Raw genomic sequence first — 22,301 nt, forward strand, 5'->3', positions numbered from 1 at the left:
GAAATACATGTATGTATCTGTGTTCAGAGCAATAAAATAAAATAAAACAACATAAAATAAATAAAAATGAATAAAAAACAAAACAAAACAAGAATAGCTAAACAGCTACAAACACAGCATTTATTTAGCCCATGTGCAAAAGGCCTTATTTCATTTTCATAGCAAGCGTTCCTTTTTTTTTTAATTACCCTGTTCTATAATGTTTCTATTTTCTTAATATCAACACATAGATGTAATAGGCAGTAGCTAAACTGATCTGAGTAGTTTATTAACAGGTGAATGCTACCTGCGGCTTCCCAAGCTGTTGCAGAACTGCAGTTCCCAGCATGCCCAGAGACCAGGGCTGGCAGATCCAATTTACAGGTGGAGCCAATCTGTGCTACTTTGAATCAGAGTGAAAACATCTGCCCAAATATGAAGACCGGTTGTTACAATGTTGCCACAGATTGTAATGTTTACAAAGCCTGACTTACTTTGAAAAAAGCCACATGTCCTTCAAGCTGAACCTCTTCTGGCTTTTAGTTGATCCAGAGAAAGGAAAAAAAAAAAAAAATCCCATAATTTAAAGTGTGGTCCAATTTGTGGCATCTAACAGCAATCAGTCAACCAGTGTTTTACCATGTGTGGAGAAGGAGGCGGATTGTACATCACAGCTCTTAAAGATACCTTTTTCCAGCTGCTCAGCCCTGTATCTTACAACCAGAACCTGAACCCTTGTGTCCTCTGTCTTAGCCCTTGTACACACGGTCGGAGATTCCGACAACCAAATCCGTTGGAGTAATTCCGGAAGAGGTCCGGAAGTGATGTTGTATACACACGGTCGGACAAAGTTGTCGGAAAATCTGATCGTTCAGAACGTTACGACGGGACTACGTTCAGGCTAGTAGCCAATAGCTTTGGTCTAGGAAATTGATCTGAGCATGCGTGGCACTTTGTCCGTCGGAGTAGGCTACACATGATCGGAGTATGTCCGATAGGAGCATTTTGTCGGAAAATGTTACCGGCAAGTTGGAAAACTTGGTCCATCGGATATTCTGACGGAAACAGTCCGATGCAGACCACACACAGTCGGAATATCCGACAAAACGGTCCGATAGGACACATTCCGTCAGAATCTCCGACCGTGTGTACAAGGGCTTAGCCTTTAAACGAACAGATTTTCCATTCAATGGCCTATATTGGCCACTTGTATGAATTATGTTATGTGTAAACACCTGACCCTTAGGCCTACAGTACTTGGGCAATCCTTCAAATATTTGGGTTAAGGTGCTTGGTACAGTTAATACTGCAGTATACCGAAGAATGTCATTGTGGGTTTCCAAGCTTGTGGTAACCGTTTGATGAAGACCCTTTACTGTTCTAGTATAACTGTACTCCTGTGTACAAAGCCAGCTCTAGATGATTTAAGGCGTTTGGTGTGGAGGAACTCGAGTCTCCTGCACAGCCCTGACCTCAACCCTACCAAACGACAACTGAGAGCTAGATCTTCTACCCCAACATCAGGACCTGACCTTACAAATGCCTTTTTGGATGCATAGGGACATGTTTGACCAATTTGTTGTGGAGGAACTCAGATGGCCTACACAGAGCCCTAACCTTAACCCCACTGAAAACCTTGAGGATGAATTAGATTCAACTTGTAAGCCAGGTCTTCTCATCCAACATCAGTACCTGACATTACAAATTACTTTTTGGTTGAATGGGGGCAGGGTTTGACAAATTTGATGCGGAAGAACTCAACCCCAGGTCTTCTCATCTAACATCAGTACCTGACCTCACAAATATTCTTCTGTCTGAATGGGCACAATTTCCCCAGACTACAAAATCGTATGTGTTATAGCCACAACAAGGGGACAACTCCATAGTAATGCCCATGCCTTTGGAATGGGATGTTCAACAAGCATTCTGTTAATGGTATACCATACAAAGACAATTGTGCTCCTTCAAACTTTGTAATAACAGTTTGGGGAAGAGCCCTATCTGTTCCAGCATGCCTGTCCCCCTGTGTACAAGGTCCATAAAGGCATGGTTTGATGTGTTTTGTGTGGAGGAACACAAGTGTCCTACACAGAGCCCTGACTACAACCCTACTGAATGACAAATGAGAGCCAGGTTTTCTCATTTAACATCCGGACATGACCTTACAAATGCCATTTTTTTTGGTTGAATGGGGACATGGTTTGACCAATTGGATGTGAAGGAACTCGGATGGCCTACACAGAAGCCTGACCTCAACCCCACTGAACAGTGAACACCTTTAAGCCCTTGTACACACGGTCGGAGAATCCGTCAGAATGTGTCCTATCGGACCGTGTTGTCGGATAATCCGTGTGGTCTGCATCGGACTGATTCCGTCAGAATATCCGTCGGACCCAATTTTCCAACTTGTTGGAAATATTTTCCGACCAACTGGTTCGATCGGACATACTCCGATCATGTGTAGAGAATTTTGATCGGACCAAGTGCCACGCATGCTCAGATCAAATTCCTACATCAAAGCTATTGGCTACTAGCCTGAACGTAGTCCCATTGTAACGAAATTACGTCATCACATTCTGAATGATCGGATTTTTCGACAACTTAGTCCGACCGTGTGTATGCAACAGTTTCGGACAAAATCCGACGGGCAAAATCCGACGGAAAAGATCCGACGGATTTGGTTGTCGAAATCTCCGACCGTGTGTACAGGGGCTAAGATAAATTGGATGCAGACTGAAAACCAGGTCTTCCCATCCAACATCAGGACCCAAGCTTACAAATTACTTTTTGGTTGAATGGGGACATGGTTTGACCAATTTGATGTGGAGGAATCTGGATGGCCTACATAGGGCCCTGACCTCAACCTTACTGAACACCTTGAAGATAAATTGGATGCATACTGTAAGCCAGATCTTCTCATCTAACATCAGGACCCAACCTTACAAATGCCTGTTTGGTTGAATGGGGACATGGTTTGACCAATTTGATGTGGAGGAGCTTGGATGGCCTACACAGAACCCAGACCTCAACCCCACTGAACACCTTTAGGATAAACTGGATGCAGACTGTAAGCCAGATCTTTTCATCCAACATCAGTACCTGACCTTACAAATGATTTTTTGGGTGAATGGGGACAAGTCCCCTCAGACACAATCCAAAATCTTGTGGATCGCCTTTCCAGAAGAAGTATAGTTGCAAAGAGGGGAAAACTCCACGTTGATGTCCAAACTCCAATGGCCATGGTTTTGGAATGGGATGTCCAACATGCTCATATAAGTAAGATTGTCAGGTGTCCACAAAATGTTCGCTCTATAGTGCATACTCATAACCACCTTCCCTATGCTACCTACCTATGCTACCCCAACGCTCTATCCTTCCAAGAGTCAACAACCTGTGTAAGCTCCATGTTGGATAATACTGAAGCTTACGCTGGGTTAATGAAATCTTCATCCTTGTCAGGAGTCTGGCGAATGGTCGCAAAGGTCCTAACACTGCTTCCCCATACACAGCACTGAGCCCGTGAAGAGTGTGGCGATGGTGACTACAAAAGGTCAGAGGACTGACTGGTAATAGACACTATCACCTTACTATCAATGGGCAACATGACAGGTTCTCTTTAATCACCTCTTCTCACCTGTGACTCATACAAGGCTTTTTTCTTTTTTTTTTTTTTTTTAGCTTTACAAACAAAGCGTGTCAATATGTTGCATACCCAGGGCAGAGCTTCTGCTGTCCTAATGCGTGACTCCATCATTTTTTTTTTTTCTAAAATTAGACCCTTTTCTACGGATATTAAACATTGTCTGTTTGCTGATCTTTATGTACAGAGAGACAAACACAAAGTCCGCTATCTCTTTGTGTCCTCAGTTAAGTTCAAAAGCAAGTAAAAAAAAATAAAAATAACACTACAGAGAAATGCATACTGCTGCTATTTCAGGTTTGAGGAGTATGAACATTCAAAAGCCTATATATATATATATATATATATATATATATATATATATATATATATATATATATATATAAAACTAGCTTTGGCTACGATATTCAGCTTCAATATAAAGATTTCCCTGCAGTACTTTTTTCTGTCACTAGATGTCCTCAGCCCGATGGCAAGCATCAGTCAAGCCACTTCCTTTGAGCCCAGGTTGTACTGGATACCACCCACACCCCCCCCCCCCCCCAGCCTGTGACTAGACTGTGAAAGTTAAAGCAACACAGTGATGAGCTCACCTCTCTGTCACTCTACCCTCTCCTTCAATCAGCATGCTTCTTGTCAGCACATAAACTGATTGGCTCTTTGTGCTTCTTCTGCCAGTCTGAGGTCTGTTGTACTGCGAGAGTCTCACACCAGGTCACATTCAGGTAAATAAACTTGCAGGGGTTTCTACTCTATCCAAAAAGGAATCTAAAAAAAATAGGTTGCACGGTTGTTTTGTACATATGATCCAGAAAATTCCATCCACTGGAAATGCCGAGCCTCCAAATCACAGCCGGTATCATGCGGTTCCTTCTAAGACCACCAATGGGGAGAGGCCGCCATGGAGCTGGAATGTCACTGTTGAACGAATTCCAGAACCAAGTTCCATGTCTCCGGACCGCCTTTGAGTCGGAGTCACTAATATTTATTTTACTGTTTTTAGGTAATGAAGTGTTTGATTTGCACCGTGTCCCTGTGGCCTGTGTTGTGTCTAATCTTCTGCTGCAGTGAGGTTACCCAGCCGACAGACAAGCTGCATACTATATTGGTTTAACTCCTCTGCCGGAATCGTTCAGTCGGACCTTTGATGTTGAAAAGTCCGGTCGTGTGTACGCGGCATTACTCTTAGTACTGCCACTCGCAACGGTTCTTGCTTCTGTCATTGGACTTGTGCTGCAGAGAATGCCACGTGTTACTATGCATGGTTGGCTAGCCCTTTCCTCCCCAGCCTGATTGTCACTCCCTTTTCTTTCATTGGATTTCGGTGCTTTCAATCACAGAGGCTCAGCAACATCTGTGGGTGTTACCTAGAGCAGTCTTACGTGCAAAAACAGCCTGCCTAGGAATGCCCACTCCTCCAGACTGACATCCACATCAAGGCATTTTTGATATTTGCATAACTCCTCCCAAGGGCCAACCCACTGCTTGCATCAGGGCTGAGGGTTCCGGAGGGGAGGAGTGTCGGGACCTGGGTCACCTGCTGATGGCACTGTGCTTCCCTGAGGTTGTAGTTCCATTGTCCGCCAGAGGGTGCATCCTAGCAGATCCCAGTAATCAGTTGCACCTGATGCTGGCTACTTGGAGGGTATTTAGTTCCTTACCTACTAATGCCTTTTTCTCCAATGTTCTGCTCTGCTGCCAGAGACTGCCATTTATTCTGACCCTGACCCTGATCTTGCTCCTGCCCTGCATCCTGTACCATACTGCCTGTTATCTGCTCCTCTTGTTCCTGATCCAAGTCCTATTTTTCCCTTTGCATATGTTCCCTGCATCTCCAGTTTACCCGGTTGATCTGTGTTCCCCATTTTGTGTATACTGTAGATTGGGGGAGGCGCAGTGTCTAAGTGGTTAGCACCTCCATCTAGCAGCAATAGGGTCGCCAATTTGTATCCCAACTAAGGCACTTCCTCCATGGAGCTTGCATATTCCAGTAGGTTACTTGGCTCCTGTTTAAATTGGCCCCTAGTATATGCATGAATGAGAATTGGGTATCTTAGATTGTAAGTTCCTTGAGGGCAGAGACTGGTGTGAATGTACAATATGTGTAAACCGCTGTGCAAATTGATGGCACTAAATAAGAATCTGTAATAATAATATTGTATATAGTTAGGTTTTCTGTTAGGTTGATAGTTGGATTTTCTGTAATTGGGGTATGTTCATTTTGATGTTTGCTGTGTTTTCTGTTTGCTTGTGTTTGGATGAGTTTTGTTACACTGTAAATAAATCTCACTTAAAGGAGAAGTACAGCCAAAGCTTGTTTGGCTGTACTCCTCCTAAGGATCACAGGGGGGCAGTTCATTATGCACTCCTGTAAACCCGATTTCACAGAGCTAGTCCAGGTTCGGACAAGATGGCGGCCATGGACTCGGGATCCGCCCACATGCCTGGGTCGGCACCTGGCTCGGCCTCTCAGCGAGCCGCCCCCTCCACAGCTCCAGCGCTATGGGGCAGAGCAGAGAGTGGTGACTGACATCGGCCCTCTGTTCGGGGTGCATTGAGAACTGAGCGATCTGCGGTGTTAGATCGCTCGGTTCTTAGTGTTACAGGTGCGGGTGGCGGGAACAGATGCACTGCATCCACCTAGGTAAGTATATATCTGCAAAATAAACAGAAACCCCATACTTCTCTTTTAAAGCAAACACAGTCTGGTCTCAGTCTCCTAAGTGTAGCTACACAGATTTGGCCCTCCCTGCAGGAGTACAGAGGTAGGGTACTGTGATGGTTTTAGGAAGCAATGTACAGCACCCTGCTGGCCACTGTGTGCTGCAGACTTTACAAAGGCCTGACGTCTGCTTCCTCTGAGGGACATGTAACCCAGAAATAATTGTATTTTATTCCACCTTTTTATCATCTATGGTTACATCTCAGTGCTGCTGATTTCCCGTAGCCTCTTTGCATCCACTTCCTGTCTACACTATTCCTCCAACGAATACAAATGATGGAGGACTATCCTTTCCATTGATACCAATGATGGGGCACTATTCCTCCCACTGATATCAATGATGGGGCACTATTCCTCCCACTGATATCAATGATGGGGCACTATTCCTCCCACTGATATCAATGATGGGGCACTATTCCTCCCACTGATATCAATGATGGGGCACTATTCCTCCCACTAAGACCAAGAATGGGGCACTATTCCTCCCACTTATGCAGTGTACACACAATAGGATTTTATGAAAACAAAATCCATGGGATTTTTTCCAACGGATGTTGGCTCAAACTTGTCTTGCATACACACAGTCAGTCGGAAATTCCGAACGTCAAGAACGGTACAACACGTACGATGAGCTGAGAAAAACTAAGTTCAATAGCCAGTGAGGCTCTTATGCTTTATTCCGAGCATGCCTGGTACTTTGTGCGTCGGAATTGTGTACACACGATCGGAATTAACGACACCGGATTTTGTTGTCGGAAAATTCGAGAACCAGCTCTCAAATTTTGTGTAACGGAAATTCCTATGGAAAATGTGTGATGGAGCCTACACATGGTCGGAATTTCCGACAACAAGGTCCTATCACACATTTTTCATCAGAAAATCCTATCGTGTGCACAGGGCATAAGACCAATGATAGGCCACTATTCCTCCCACTAATACCAATGATAGGGCACTTTTCCTCCCACTAAGACCAATGATAGGGCAATTTTCCTCCCACTAAGACCAATGATAGGCCACTATTCCTCCCACTAATACCAATGATAGGGCACTATTTCTCCCACTAATACTGATAATAGGCCACTATTCCTCCCACTAATACTGATAATAGGCCACTATTCCTCCCACTAATACCGATGATGAGCCACTATTCCACCCACTAATACCAATGATAGGGCACTTTTCCTCCCACTAAGACCAATGATAGGCCACTATTCCTCCCACTAATACTGATAATAGGCCACTATTTCTCCTACTAATGCCAATGATGAGCCACTATTCCTCCCACTAATACCAATGATGAGCCACTATTCCGCCCACTAATACCAATGATAGGGCACTTTTCCTCCCACTAAGACCAATAATAGGGGACTTTTCCTCCCACTAAGACCAATGGCAGGCCACTATTCCTCCCATTGACACCTATGAAGGAGCATTATTCCTCCAACTAATACCAATAATAAGACACTATTCCTTCTCCTACTGACTCCTACACCTGCTGGCCACCAAGCTTGAGTCATCATTACTCTCACTAACACTGGGGAATGTTGTATTCTCTCTGGCCAGAATCTGGCCCCCATGAAGTCTGAAGGGCAGCAAACTGGCTCTTTGTTTAGCGGGTGTGGAGACCCTTGGCCTAGAGCAGTGGTCTCCAAACTGCGGCCCTGGGGCCGGATGCGGGCCTTAGATTGCCTTTATCTGGCCCTTGAAGCAAATATTCCTGTCACTGACACCAATCGTGGGGCATAATTCCTGACACCAACAATGGGCCTGATCCCTGCCACTGACACCAACAATGGGCCTGATCCCTGCCAATGACACCAACAATGGGGCACTATTCCTTCCACTGACGCCAACTATTTCTCCCCCTAATATAAAAGATTGGGCATTGTCTACTCCCACTGGGCACAGTTCGTCCCCCCCAACATCTGAAGGATAGCAAACAGGCCCTTTCTTAAGAAAGTTTGAAGACCCCAGGCCTAGAGCAAGGTGTCCCACTCCAACCAATCTTATTGTCTTCCCATGATTCCCTGGGTGCTTGGGGGTAAAGGCAGAATAGTTGCCTAGATGGTTTTTCAGCTTATATAACAACTCTTCCTCCTCCAGTGGTAGTAGCATGCATGGACACTGACCAACCCTTCATCTATGCCCAGCTTGTTTAAAAGGCTAAAGGTTAAAGGCATGCACCAAAGGCAAGGGAGGGCCCCGCACCCCCCCCCCCATGCCTTTTTTTTTTTTTAGGCAGGCGATTAATCACATGATCGATAGACCATATGATTAGGCTCTATTAGCCGATAGGAGAAGAGAATAAACAGAAGCAAACTTCTTTTATGGCGAGCCATCCATGTGTGAGAGAGGTCACCGAGTGGTCGTGTAAGGCCACGCCGCCTGAGGAGGCCTGGGGGAGGAAAGACTAAATGAAAGAAAACAAAAAATTAAGAACATCAAAAACATCGCCCCGGCTTAATTGTTGTCAGTTCTCAGTGTCTGCTTAAGCGCTTGCAGATCTCACACTGTTTCGAATTACGGGAGCGTCCAGTATATATTTTTTTATTAATGTCATACCCGGCTGAGTGTGGCCTGTCCGTCAGAGGGACCCTGGGTGGTCCTGCACATGACTGGTGGCTGCTGAACGGAGGCTTCATTTAGGGCTTCCATTCATGTGTTTTTTTTTATTTTATTCTGGGGGCAGGGTGACGTGAGCGCTACGAACAAAAATCTGTCCCCAAGGCAGCTGCAAGTTGAGATTAGGCTTGTAATGGAAGATCAAACCCATTGACACTGGAGCGATTTGTTGTGTGTTCCTGAAGACAACGCTCAACAACCGTGGTCTCCAAACTGTGACCCTGGGGCCGGATGTGGCCCTTTGCTTGCCTCTATCCAGCCCTTGGGACACTATTCCATCCACAACTGACACCAAGGATGGGGCACTATTCCATCCACCCACTAACACTAATGATGGGGCACTATTCCATCCATCCACTGACACTAATGATGGGACACTATTCCACCCACTGACACCAAGGATGGGGCACTATTCCATCCACAACTGACACTAATGATGGGGCACTATTCCACCCACTGACACCAAGGATGGGGCACTATTCCATCCACAACTGACACTAATGATGGGGCACTATTCCACCCACTGACACCAAGGATGGGGCACTATTCCACCCACTGACACCAAGGATGGGGCACTATTCCACCCACTGACACCAAGGATGGGGCACTATTCCATCCACAACTTACACTAATGATGGGACACTTTTCCATCCACAACTGACACTAATGATGGGACACTATTCCTTCCATCCACTGACACTAATGATGGGGCACTATTCCACCCACTGACACCAAGGATGGGGCACTATTCAATCCACAACTGACACTAATGATGGCGCACTATTCCACCCACTGACCCCAAGGATGGGGCACTATTCCATCCACAACTGACACCTAGGATGGGGCACTATTCCATCCACAACTGACACTAATGATGGGGCGCTATTCCACCCACTGACACCAAGGATGGGGCACTATTCCACCCACTGACACCAAGGATGGGGCACTATTCAATCCACAACTGACACTAATGATGGCGCACTATTCCACCCACTGACCCCAAGGATGGGGCACTATTACACCCACAGACACCAAGGATGGGGCACTATTCCACCCACTGACCCCAAGGATGGGGCAATATTCCACCCACTGATATCAACAGTAGGGCACTAGTCCTTTCACGAAAAACCAATGATGGGGCATTGCTTACTTCCATTGACACTTTGGTCATTTTCTACCCCCACTGGCCACAGTCTGGTCCCCCCTAAAGTCTGAAGGACAGTAAACTGGCCCGTTGTTTAGAAAGTCTGGAGACCCCTCCCCTCCCCCGCTCAACAATAACATTTCTAAGAAATATATTAAGAAAAACTAGATATTCAAGGTGCCAACAAAATGTGATATAAAATCCAAACATTTTATTGCAATAAATGTATATTTAAAATCAACAATTCCATAAAAACCATCACAGAATATCCACGCGGCTATGACACATATGCAGTAGTTTCAGCCCAACATGTTTCGCCAATCAGCGGCTTCCTCAGGAGACTCTTTGGAATTCTGTACAAGTCACTACAGATAAAAAAATCTTATTTTATTTTTATTTTTTACACTATTATTCCTTCCTATTCCTATTATTCCTTTTTTTTTTAACACTATTATTCCTTCCTATTCCAATTATTCCTTTTTTTTTTTTTTTTTTAACACTATTATTTCTTCCTATTCCAATTATTCCTTTTTTTTTTTTTTTTTTAACACTATTATTTCTTCCTATTCCTATTATTCCTTTTTTTTTTTTTTTAACACTATTATTTCTTCCTATTCCTATTATTCCTTTTTTTTTTAACACTATTATTCCTTTATATCGGCTTTTGAAATCTACAAATCTAGCAATTTAAAAATCAGATGAAAGGTTTAGCACTGGGAAATTGCGCTTTATATACAACTATGTTGATCGGATCAAAATGAAGGGCAAACAAGGAGGAAGGAGGAGGGACAGTTGGGGATCTATGTGTATAGCACAATGCTGGCCCCTCCCACCAGCCATGATCTGCCTGCATTGCATAGAGAAGCACAGAGGCCCAGTGATGACATCATAATAATGTATGGAATAAAAATGGAAAGGTTTTATTATAAAATGTCATTAGCATGTTTATGGGGGGGAATAGCGCCTGTCCTCCCTGGGATATGGGGGCCTCAGGGAGCGGGACAGACGATGTGTACGTCGTACCTGCCATGTAGGTTGATTGGCAAAACAGGTGCGCTTGAAGCTGCAAAAGGGGCCCCTACAAATTCCATACCCCAGGCGGGAGCGATGAGGCACCACCGGGGTTAACCGGCAGCCGAAAATGCAAAGAGAAGCCCTTGAGAAGTGCGGAGTGATTGAGGACTGTGGGGATCGCACCGCACACAGCGATTTCCTGGAGTGGAGGTGCTTTTATTGGACTCCTCCAAACTGCAAATGGATCAACACCATGAAAGCATGGATCCCTCCCGTCTTGTATCACCGGGTCAGGCTGGTGGTGGTGGTGTAATGGTGTGGGGGGTATTTTCTTGGCACACTTTGGCCCTTTAGTACCAACTGAGCATCATTTACACACCAGTATTGTTGCTGACCATGTCCATCCCTTTATGACTACAGTGTCCCCATCTTCTGATGGCTCCTTCCAGCAGGATAATGCACCATGTCACAAAGCTCCAATCATCTCACCACTGGACAATGAGGTCCCTGTCCTCCAATGGCCTCCACACTCACCACATCTCATCCAATAGAGCACCTTTGCGATGTGGTGGAACGGGAGATTGGCATCATGGATGTGCAGCCGACAAATCTGTAGCAACTGTGTGATGTTATCATATCACTATGGACCAAAATCTCTGAGGAACGTTTCCAACACCTTGTTGTATGTCTGCCACCAAGAATGAAGGCAAAAGGGGGTCCAACCCACTACTAGCAAGGCGTACCTAATAAAGTGGCCGGTGAGTGTATAAAAAATAAATAAATACATATAAATGTGTAAAAAGATAAAAATACACACGTGTGTTGCAGGGACCAAAAGGAACAAAATCAATGATTACAATCCAACTGTAAATCGATTCTAATTGGTTGCCTGTCCCTCTCGCTATCGTCTCTCCGTCTTCTCAGACTGAATGGATACAATGGGCGCTCTGTGTGGCTAATTGATTTTATCCCGGCAGTCTTTCAGCAAGGATTCTAATCACATTCCAGGACCTAGAGACAATGCTAGGGGGAAATTCTCCACATTTTTATATGAAATACAGACAGTAATATATGGAAGGGGAAGTGTGCTTGAATGTGAAAGTCGCAGATAAAGCCGAACTCCGCTCTTCCCTTCAGTCTTCCCCTCAGTCTTCCCCTCAGTCCTCCCTTCAGTCTTCCCCTCAGTCTTCCCTGCAGTCCTCCCTTCAGTCTTCCCTTCAGTCTTCCCTTCAGTCTTTCCTTCAGTCTTCCCCTCAGTCTTCCCTTCAGTCTTCCCTGCAGTCTTCCCCTCAGTCTTCCCCTCAGTCTTCCCTTCAGTCTTCCCCTCAGTCTTCCCCTCAGTCTTCCCTGCAGTCTTCCCCTCAGTCTTCCCCTCAGTCTTCCCTTCAGTCTTCCCCTCAGTCTTCCCTTCAGTCTTCCCTTCAGTCTTCCCCTCAGTCTTCCCTGCAGTCTTCCCCTCAGTCTTCCCTCTAGTCTTCCCTTCAGTCTTCCCCTCAGTCTTCCCCTCAGTCTTCCCTTCAGTCTTCCCTTCAGTCTTCCCCTCAGTCTTCCCTGCAGTCTTCCCTGCAGTCTTTCCCTCAGTCTTCCCTTCAGTCTTCCCTTCAGTCTTCCCCTCAGTCTTCCCCTCAGTCCTCCCTTCAGTCTTCCCTTCAGTCTTCCCCTCAGTCTTCCCTGCAGTCTTCCCTGCAGTCTTCCCTGCAGTCTTCCCTGCAGTCTTTCCTTCAGTCTTCCCCTCAGTCTTCCCTTCAGTCTTCCCTGCAGTCTTCCCCTCAGTCTTCCCCTCAGTCTTCCCTTCAGTCTTCCCCTCAGTCTTCCCCTCAGTCTTCCCCGCAGTCTTCCCCTCAGTCTTCCCCTCAGTCTTCCCTTCAGTCTTCCCCTCAGTCTTCCCTTCAGTCTTCCCTTCAGTCTTCCCTTCAGTCTTCCCCTCAGTCTTCCCTGCAGTCTTCCCCTCAGTCTTCCCTCTAGTCTTCCCTTCAGTCTTCCCCTCAGTCTTCCCCTCAGTCTTCCCTGCAGTCTTTCCCTCAGTCTTCCCTGCAGTCCTCCCTTCAGTCTTCCCCTCAGTCTTCCCCTCAGTCCTCCCTTCAGTCCTCCCTTCAGTCTTCCCCTCAGTCCTCCCCTCAGTCCTCCCTTCAGTCTTCCCCTCAGTCTTTCCCTCAGTCCTTCCCTTCAGTCTTCCCTTCAGTTCTCCCTTCAGTCTTCCCTTCAGTTCTCCCTTCAGTCTTCCCTTCAGTCTTCCCTTCAGTCTTCCCTGCAGTCCTCCCTTCAGTCTTCCCTTCAGTCTTCCCTTCAGTCTTCCCCTCAGTCTTCCCTGCAGTCTTCCCCTCAGTCTTCCCTCTAGTCTTCCCTTCAGTCTTCCCCTCAGTCTTCCCCTCAGTCTTCCCTCCAGTCCTCCCTTCAGTCTTCCCTTCAGTCTTCCCCTCAGTCTTCCCTGCAGTCTTCCCTGCAGTCTTTCCCTCAGTCTTCCCTTCAGTCTTCCCTTCAGTCTTCCCCTCAGTCTTCCCCTCAGTCCTCCCTTCAGTCTTCCCTTCAGTCTTCCCCTCAGTCTTCCCTGCAGTCTTCCCTGCAGTCTTTCCCTCAGTCTTCCCTGCAGTCTTCCCTGCAGTCTTTCCTTCAGTCTTTCCTTCAGTCTTCCCCTCAGTCTTCCCTTCAGTCTTCCCTGCAGTCTTCCCCTCAGTCTTCCCCTCAGTCTTCCCTTCAGTCTTCCCCTCAGTCTTCCCCTCAGTCTTCCCTGCAGTCTTCCCCTCAGTCTTCCCCTCAGTCTTCCCTTCAGTCTTCCCTTCAGTCTTCCCCTCAGTCTTCCCTTCAGTCTTCCCTTCAGTCTTCCCTTCAGTCTTCCCCTCAGTCTTCCCTGCAGTCTTCCCCTCAGTCTTCCCTCTAGTCTTCCCTTCAGTCTTCCCCTCAGTCTTCCCCTCAGTCTTCCCTGCAGTCTTTCCCTCAGTCTTCCCTGCAGTCCTCCCTTCAGTCTTCCCCTCAGTCTTCCCCTCAGTCCTCCCTTCAGTCCTCCCTTCAGTCTTCCCCTCAGTCCTCCCCTCAGTCCTCCCTTCAGTCTTCCCCTCAGTCTTTCCCTCAGTCCTTCCCTTCAGTCTTCCCTTCAGTTCTCCCTTCAGTCTTCCCTTCAGTTCTCCCTTCAGTCTTCCCTTCAGTCTTCCCTTCAGTCTTCCCTGCAGTCCTCCCTTCAGTCTTCCCTTCAGTCTTCCCCTCAGTCTTCCCCTCAGTCTTCCCTGCAGTCTTCCCCTCAGTCTTCCCTCCAGTCTTCCCTTCAGTCTTCCCCTCAGTCTTCCCCTCAGTCTTCCCTCCAGTCTTCCCTTCAGTCTTCCCCTCAGTCTTCCCTGCAGTCCTCCCTTCAGTCTTCCCTTCAGTCTTCCCCTCAGTCTTCCCTGCAGTCTTCCCTGCAGTCTTTCCCTCAGTCTTCCCTGCAGTCCTCCCTTCAGTCTTCCCCTCAGTCTTCCCCTCAGTCCTCCCTTCAGTCCTCCCTTCAGTCTTCCCCTCAGTCCTCCCCTCAGTCCTCCCTTCAGTCTTCCCCTCAGTCTTTCCCTCAGTCCTTCCCTTCAGTCTTCCCTTCAGTTCTCCCTTCAGTCTTCCCTTCAGTTCTCCCTTCAGTCTTCCCTTCAGTCTTCCCTTCAGTCTTCCCTTCAGTCCTCCCTGCAGTCTTCCCCTCAGTCTTCCCCTCAGTCCTTCCCTTCAGTCTTCCCTTCAGTTCTCCCTTCAGTCTTCCCTTCAGTTCTCCCTTCAGTCTTCCCTTCAGTCTTCCCTTCAGTCTCCCCCTCAGTCTTTCCCTCAGTCCTCCCTTCAGTCTTCCTCTCAGTCTTCCACAGTTGTACAGACTCCTCTCCTGGACTGAAATGGCTCCCTCCGATTTCAATGCACACTGTGAGCTTCTCACAATGTACATTAGAAGCTGCAGCAAGTCATATAAAGCCAGCCTCACTTCCTAGCTGGAGGACGCCCAGCATCATCTAGCCCTTTCCTGGCCGGTCACCTTTCACTTTCCTGGCTGGCCACCTTTCACACTCACTTTCAGTTCCTTCAATCATGAAGAATCAGCATCACATGGGAGGGGGAGGGGGGGTTTCAGGCACACGCAGCCACCCCAGGAACTTCACCAGACTGACTTCCACCCATCAAGACATTTTTATATGTGCGCAACTCCCCTGCATCAGAGTCGGGGGCTGCTGGAGAGGAGTACTGAGGAATGCCCCCTTCACACGGTGCGGACCCCCCCCCCCCGTAAAGCGCATCTGCCTGCTCAGCCAGGGGATCCCTCCACTCATCCTCGCTGAGCAGGCGGATGACAGGTCCGTGTCTGCTGCGCTTATGCAGAACGGTCACAGACACAGCCCTGCTGTTCTCTATGGGGCCGCCATCAGGGGAAACCAGAAAGAACATTTAGGCAGATTCAACTTCACCTTTAAGGCCTCATTCACACTGGACGTTTTTGGACGTTTTTACAGCAGCTGTTTTTGGCTGTAGACGTTTTTTTTTTTCTACAGTCATTAAACATCATGTTATCCTAGGTGTCCATTCACACACAGGCTGTTATCAGCAGTTTTGGGCAGTGCCGTTTTTGAGCAAAAAAAAAAAAGCTGTAAAAACGCTGTAACGCTGATAAACATCGATAAACGCTCAAAAACTTTGCTCACCAGTGTTTTTTAAAGTTTTTGATCCATTGAAAAATAAGTAAATACATTTTTTTCTTCTTCTTCTTCAAAAAAAAGAAAATGCAAAAAAAACGCTAACGCGGAAAAACGCTAAAAGAAACCCACTAATAAACACTAAAAAACGCTATTGCAAAAACGTTGAAAAAAAGCTAAAAAAAAAAAGTTGAAAAGCTCACTGCAAAACTACTGGAGTTTTTATAACGTTATTTTAGCGTCCAGTGTGCATGAGGCCTTATCAGCAGTTTTGGGCAGTGGCATGTTTGAGCAGCAAAAAAATAAATAAATAGTGGATTCTGAGAGACGTTGTTCAGCTGTAAAAATGCTCTAACGCTGATAAATGTCGATAAACGCTCAAAAACATAATTCACCGACGTTTTGTTTTTACGTTTTTGATCGATTGAAAAAAAATATTTTTTTTTTCTTAAAAAAATAACAAACAAAAAAAAAAAGAAATTATATATATATATATATATATATATATATATATATATATATAAAACGCTAACGCGGAAAAACACAAAAAAACACCAATGGATGCTAAAAAACGCTATTTCAAAAACGTTGAAAAAAAGCTGAAAAAAGTTGAAAAACTCACTGCAAAGCATTTTAATAACGTTATTTTAACGTCCAGTGTGCATGAGGCCTTAGCAGTTTTGGGCAGTGCCATTGAGCAGTAAAAAAAAAAGTGGGTTCTGAGAGACGTTTTTCAGCTGTAAAAACGCTCTAACGCTGATAAACGTCTATAAACGCTCAAAAACATCGCTCACCAGCAATTTTGATCCATTGAAAAAAAAATATATATATTTTTTTTTCAAAAAAAAAAAAAAGCTAAAAAGGCTGTAATTGTAAGTGCTCATGCACACGGACGTTTTAAAAAACTGGCTGCAAAGCTAGCGCCGACGCCTGGAAAAATCGGCGGTAAAAACTTTTTAACGCGTTTTGCATTGGCGTTTTTGCACGTTTTTGCGCGTTTTTTAGCGTTAGCGTTAAGTAGCGTTTTTAAAGAAACACATCTCTTGGCTATAGCACTCAGAAAACAAAGAAAATATGTTGCGCGTTTATGCGCGTTTTTCAGCGATTCGCGTTTTTACAGCTCTAGCTCCGCGCCACGGAACGCACTGGTCCTGGGTTTTTTTTTTACAGCTTAAAAACGCCTATGCCATTTGCAGCTCAAAAACGCCTAGGTGGGCATGAAGCCATAGACTAACATGGACAGGCTTTTTTAAGCTGCAAAAAACGCTCAAAAAAGCGGCTGTAAAAACGTCCGTGTGCATGAGGCCTAAATATGTTCTTTGTGGGGTTTTTTTTTTTTTTTTTTGTGTGTTCTGTATTTTTGAAAAATCAATAAAAACGTATATTTAAAACAAAAAAGGCTAAAGTGGAAAAACGCTAAGAAACGCTAATAAACACTAAAAAACGCTACTGCAAAAATGTTGAAAAAAGTTGAAAGACTCGCTGCAAAGCTCCTGAAGTTTTTATAACGTTATTTTAACATCCAGTGTGCATGAGGCCTAAACAGTACAATCACGACGCAGGATGCGTACGCGTTAGAGTTCTCCTTTAAGGTAGTTTTCTCTCTTTTTAATGGTGGGAGTCTGGAGGGGGAAGGAGGTGCAGGCGAGGCTGAATTGCGTACAATCAGAGACGAGCCACCTGCGCTGTACACTGCGGCTGACAATCTGTGCCAGTCCTGTTTATGTAACCCCGTCCCAGCACCGCGCTCCATGACACATGATTGCTTGCAGCTGTATTTTGACAGGTTAAAACAAGGTGGTCAGTACAGATGTTCCTCTAATTGCAAGGGGGGGGGGGGGGGGGGGAGATATTTCTAACAAACAACCTATCAAGCTGTCCTGTGGAAAGTATTACTTGGGCTGGCGGGACGACCGTTGTTGCCGGGGGAACGATAAACCGCAATCACAAACTTCGCCCGATCGACAGGAAATCGGGAATTAGGTCCATCACATGTCAACGTTTATTTTCAAAAGCTTAAGGGAAAAAAAATGGAAATTACATTCCAAAATAGCGATACAAATGTTTTGTTTGTTTTGCTTTTTTTTTTTTCAGTAAAGCGCAGTGATGATGTCACTGCAACTTTCACAAGGTCACATCTGGGATTGCAAAGGCATTTGGCGTACAACTAGTGGATGGACAGTATATCCCTTGTGGCTATTGAAGACTAGATTTAAAGGGTAACTCCACTTTCATGGGAAAAAAAAAAATAGTAAATAAAAAAATAAATAATAATATGGCATATACAATTGCAACACAAGTGATATTGTGATTGGATGTTATTAAAGAGGATGTAAACGTCCTCTGCTGACATGTACCTATAGGTAAACCTTTAATAAGGCTAAACTAAAAGTAGTGAAAATATTAGATATTTACATTACATGCAGCCAGTGACATCACTGGCACATGCGCTCTGAAGGAACGGCCCACGGGTGCCGTCCCTTCCAAGCCCCGTGCTGTGAACGGCGGCTCACGTGGGAGTGACGTCACCGCGGGTTTCATAGCGCCGGAGCCCGCAAAACCGGAAGAAACTTTGGGGAAGATGTCGGCCGTGTCAACAGTGTCTGAAGCTTCCCTGTAACCGCTTTGCATAATATTTTTTATATACTGTATATTCTGTACTTGCCAAATATGCTGCAGAAATCTCCCTCCACCATGTCTGGCTGCAATCATTTTAACTGTGGGCAGCTGAAGCTGCTGCCTGTTCCCTTCCCGGACTTACACAGAGGCACACCTCCAGCTCTGCAGCTCTCATTGGCCCTCTTATGACTCACCCCCCCTTCCTGGCAAACTCTCACAAGAGTGTGAGAGAGAGCTGTGCATGATGTCATAAGCCTAGGCTAATGACCAGACAAGAAACAGGAAGTGGGCTGTATTAGGGATTTACTGGCAGAAAAAAAAAATGTTTTACTATCCAAAGTTACAACAACAAGAAGGGCAGAAGATGGAAAGATGAAAAAATTACTGAAGTTACCGGGAGGTGAAGAGGAGAGGAAGGATAGAAAAGAGAGGAGAAAAAAGAGGAAAGAGAAAGGAAGGGAAGGGAACAGTGGAGAGAAGGAAAGGGATGTTAAGAGAGGGGAAGAGGAGAAAAGAGAGAGGAGGGAAGAGAGGAAAGGAGAAAAGGGAAAGGAAGGGAAGGGAAGAGAAGGGAGGAGGAAGAAAACCAAGCACTCTGTTTTCCTATTATCAGACACACCATCCACAAAGGAAGAAGGGAAGGGAAAGGAAGAGGAGAGGAGGGGAGAGCAGGAAAAGGTAGGAAAAGGAAAGAAACAGTAAAGAGAAGTGAAAATAAAGAAATAAGAAGGTAAGGGAAAGAAAATGCAAGAAAGGGGAAGGGAAGGGAGGAGGAGGAAAGGGAAGTTAAGGGAGGGGAAGAGGAGAGGAGAGAAGAGAAAGGAGGGAAGAGAGGAAAGGTGAAAAGGGGAGAGAAGGGAAGAGCGGGGAGGAGGAGGAAAGGGAAGTTAAGAAAAGGGAGGAGAGAAGAGGAAAACCAAGCACTCTACTTTCCTATTATCTGACACACCATCCACAAAGGAAGAAGGGAAGAGAGAAGGGAAAGGAAGAGAGGAGAGGAGTGGAGAGGAGGAAAGGATAGGAGAAGCAAAGGATAGGAGAAGCAAAGGAACAGTAAAGCAAAGCGACAAGAAAGAAATAAGAAGGTAAGGGAAAAAAAATAAAAGAGAAGGGAAGGGAGGAGTGGGGAGGAGGAGGAGGAAAGGGAAGTTAAGGGAGGGGAAGAGGAGAGAAGAGAGAGGAGGGAAGAGAGGGAAAAAAAGGGAAGGGAAGAGTGTGGAGGAGGAAAGGGAAGTTAAAAAAAGGGAGGAGAGAAGAGGAAAACCAAGCACTCTTTTCCTATTATCAGACACACCATCCGCAAAGGAAGAAGGGAAGCGAGAAGGGAAAGGAAGAGAGGAGAGGAGGGGAGAGGAGGAAAGGTTGGGTGAAGGAAAGAAACAGTAAAGTGAAGCGAAAAGAAAGAAATAAGAAGGTAAGGGAAAGAAAATGCAAGAAAATGGAAGGGAAGAACACAGGAATGAAAAGGACTGAGAAAAAAAAGATAAGATATATGAAAGCGGAGGGAAGGAAAAGGAAAAAAAAAGAGAAGAGAAAGACGGATGGAAGGGACAGGGAAAGGAATATGAAAAGTAGTTTAAAAAAAAAGGGGGGGGGGGGAGGGGGAAGAAAAGAAAGATGGAAGAGGAAAGGGAAAGAAAGGAAAAGTAAAAAATTGAAAGGGAAGAAAGGATAAATTCATACATTGTATTTTAACTTTTTTTAAATACAGAAGTTTTTATCCTCTACACCGAAACCCTCCTTCTTTTCTACAGGATGTAACAACAGACGTGACAAGCTGGATATGACATCACCTGACACAGCGGCCCTTGTTCTGTAGGGGTGACAGGTACTCCTGGCTGCTGATAGTAATCCATGTGACCTAGGAGTGCAATGTGCAGTGTAGCCGGCTGTAATAGAAGGCCAGCCGGCCCTGCGCAGGTAACAAGCAGAGGTCCCCCCCCCCCGCTTGATTCTATTAGTTTCGACTAAGTAGGATCCTTGTGTCTAATATGCATTTTCTCTCCGGATTATTGAGGCTATTACTTAGGTCTGCGATGTTTACATACTACTGTGTCAGCAGAACAGGCCTCCTGCTTGTAGCCGACAGTTGCATATGCCATACGCAAATACACCCTGACACGACAGTTAATTACACAGAGTGCACGGCGGCACGCATGATCGCAGCACTAATGAAACCACTTTGTAAAGTGGGGAAGATCGCAAAGACGCGTCTCAATAACGTTCACTTATGTGAATAAATGGCTTCACACAGCTCAATTATACCGGCAAATCCTTCTATTTTCTTCCTAGAAAACGAAAACTCAAGGTCTTTCCGGAGCAAATGCTTCTCTGTAAACCAGCAGCCGTTACAGGAGAACTCAAGGCTGACATATAAAATATACACCCTTTTATTCCTGTGCATTCAAAATCTTTAAAGTTTAATCACCCAAAATATATTAATATTAACTTGTTATAATTTACTGCACACAAGGCATGTGGCTGAGAGTTGGGATGCCAGCATTTGACTCAGGTTCTATTATGTTGCACGCTGCTTTCGTGCTAACATGTTTCAGGCACTGAGAGCTGAAGGAAAGGGGAGTTAAGCTTTTTTTAGGAGAGGAAGGGCATAGGGAGGGTATTATTAGTAGAGTGTTGATTCTTCAAAGATAAACAGAGGGGGCAGATGACACAGGTCTAGGCTTTAAAAGGTGGTGTGATGTCCATGACTATTCAATATGGTAGAGGTAGGTGGGTCACATGACTGGCTAAAAGGAAATATCCTGACAGGTATCATTTTCTTCTGTTTGCTCCCCTGCGGTTCTGATCTGCTGACAGCCCAATCAAGTAGTGTAATGTCCATGGCTATGCAATAAGGTAGAGGTGGGTGGTGGTAGTTGTGTCACATCTATGGCTAGGCAATATGATAGAGGTGGATGGTGGTACTGGTGACACGTCCATGGCTAGGCAATATGGTAGAGGTGGGTGGTGGTAGGGTGTCATGTTCATGGCTATGAAATATGGTAGAGGTGGGTGGTGGTGGTGGTGTCATCTCCATGGCTAGGCAATATGGTAGAGGTGAATGGTTTTAGTGGCATCACATCCATGGCTAGGCAATATGGTAGATGTGGGTGGTGGTGTCACCTCCATGGCTAGGCAATATGGTAGAGGTGGATGGTGGTAGTGGTGTCACGTCCATGGCTAGGTAATATGATAGAGGTGGATGGTGGTGGTGGTGTCACCTCCATGGCTAGGCAATATGATAGAGGTGGATGGTGGTGTCATGTCCATGGCTATGCAATATGGTAGAGGTGGGTAGTGGTGGTGGTGTCACCTCCATGGCTAGGCAATATGATAGAGGTGGATGGTGAATTCATGTTCATGGCTATGCAATATGGTAGAGGTGGGTGGTGATGGTGGTGTCACCTTCATAGCTAGGCAATATGATAGAGGTGGATGGTGGTGTCATGTCCGTGGCTATGCAATATGGTATAGGTGGGTGGTGGTGTCACCTTCATGGCTAGGCAATATGATGGAGGTGGATGGTGGTGTCATGTCCATGGCTATGCAAGATGGTAGAAGTAGGTGGTGGTAGTGGTGTAACGTCCATGGCTAGGCACTATGATAGAAATGGATGGTTGTTACACCTCCATGGCTATGCAACATGGTAGAGGTGAGTGGATCACAAGACTAGAGGTTGGTGGTGTGGTAGAGGTTTGCTCAGCTACGACTGGCAGAACAAAACTATTCTGGCAGGTTTCCTTTCAATTGCTTCCCCGCTGTTCTGATCTGCTGATAGTCCAACCAAGTGGCATCACATCCATGGCTATGCAATATGGCAGATGGATCACAAGACTGTCTGAATGGAAATATTCTGGAAGGTATAAATACTCCCCTTACATTTTCTCCTTCCTATTCTGACCTGCCAACAGCCCAACCAAGATGGGACCA

General features: G+C 45.7%; 1 protein-coding gene across 11 annotated transcripts in view; it reads right to left on the reverse strand.

Annotated features, from left to right (window-relative positions):
• The window catches only part of NFIA (nuclear factor I A), a 715,521-nt gene that overhangs the window by 352,433 nt on the left and 340,787 nt on the right, over nt 1-22,301 (reverse strand). The window lies entirely within an intron of this gene.

Source organism: Lithobates pipiens, unplaced genomic scaffold, assembly GCF_037356315.1.
Source record: "Lithobates pipiens isolate NorthernLeopardFrog02 unplaced genomic scaffold, aLitPip1_a1.2 Scaffold_23, whole genome shotgun sequence".
NCBI lineage: Eukaryota > Metazoa > Chordata > Amphibia > Anura > Ranidae > Lithobates > Lithobates pipiens.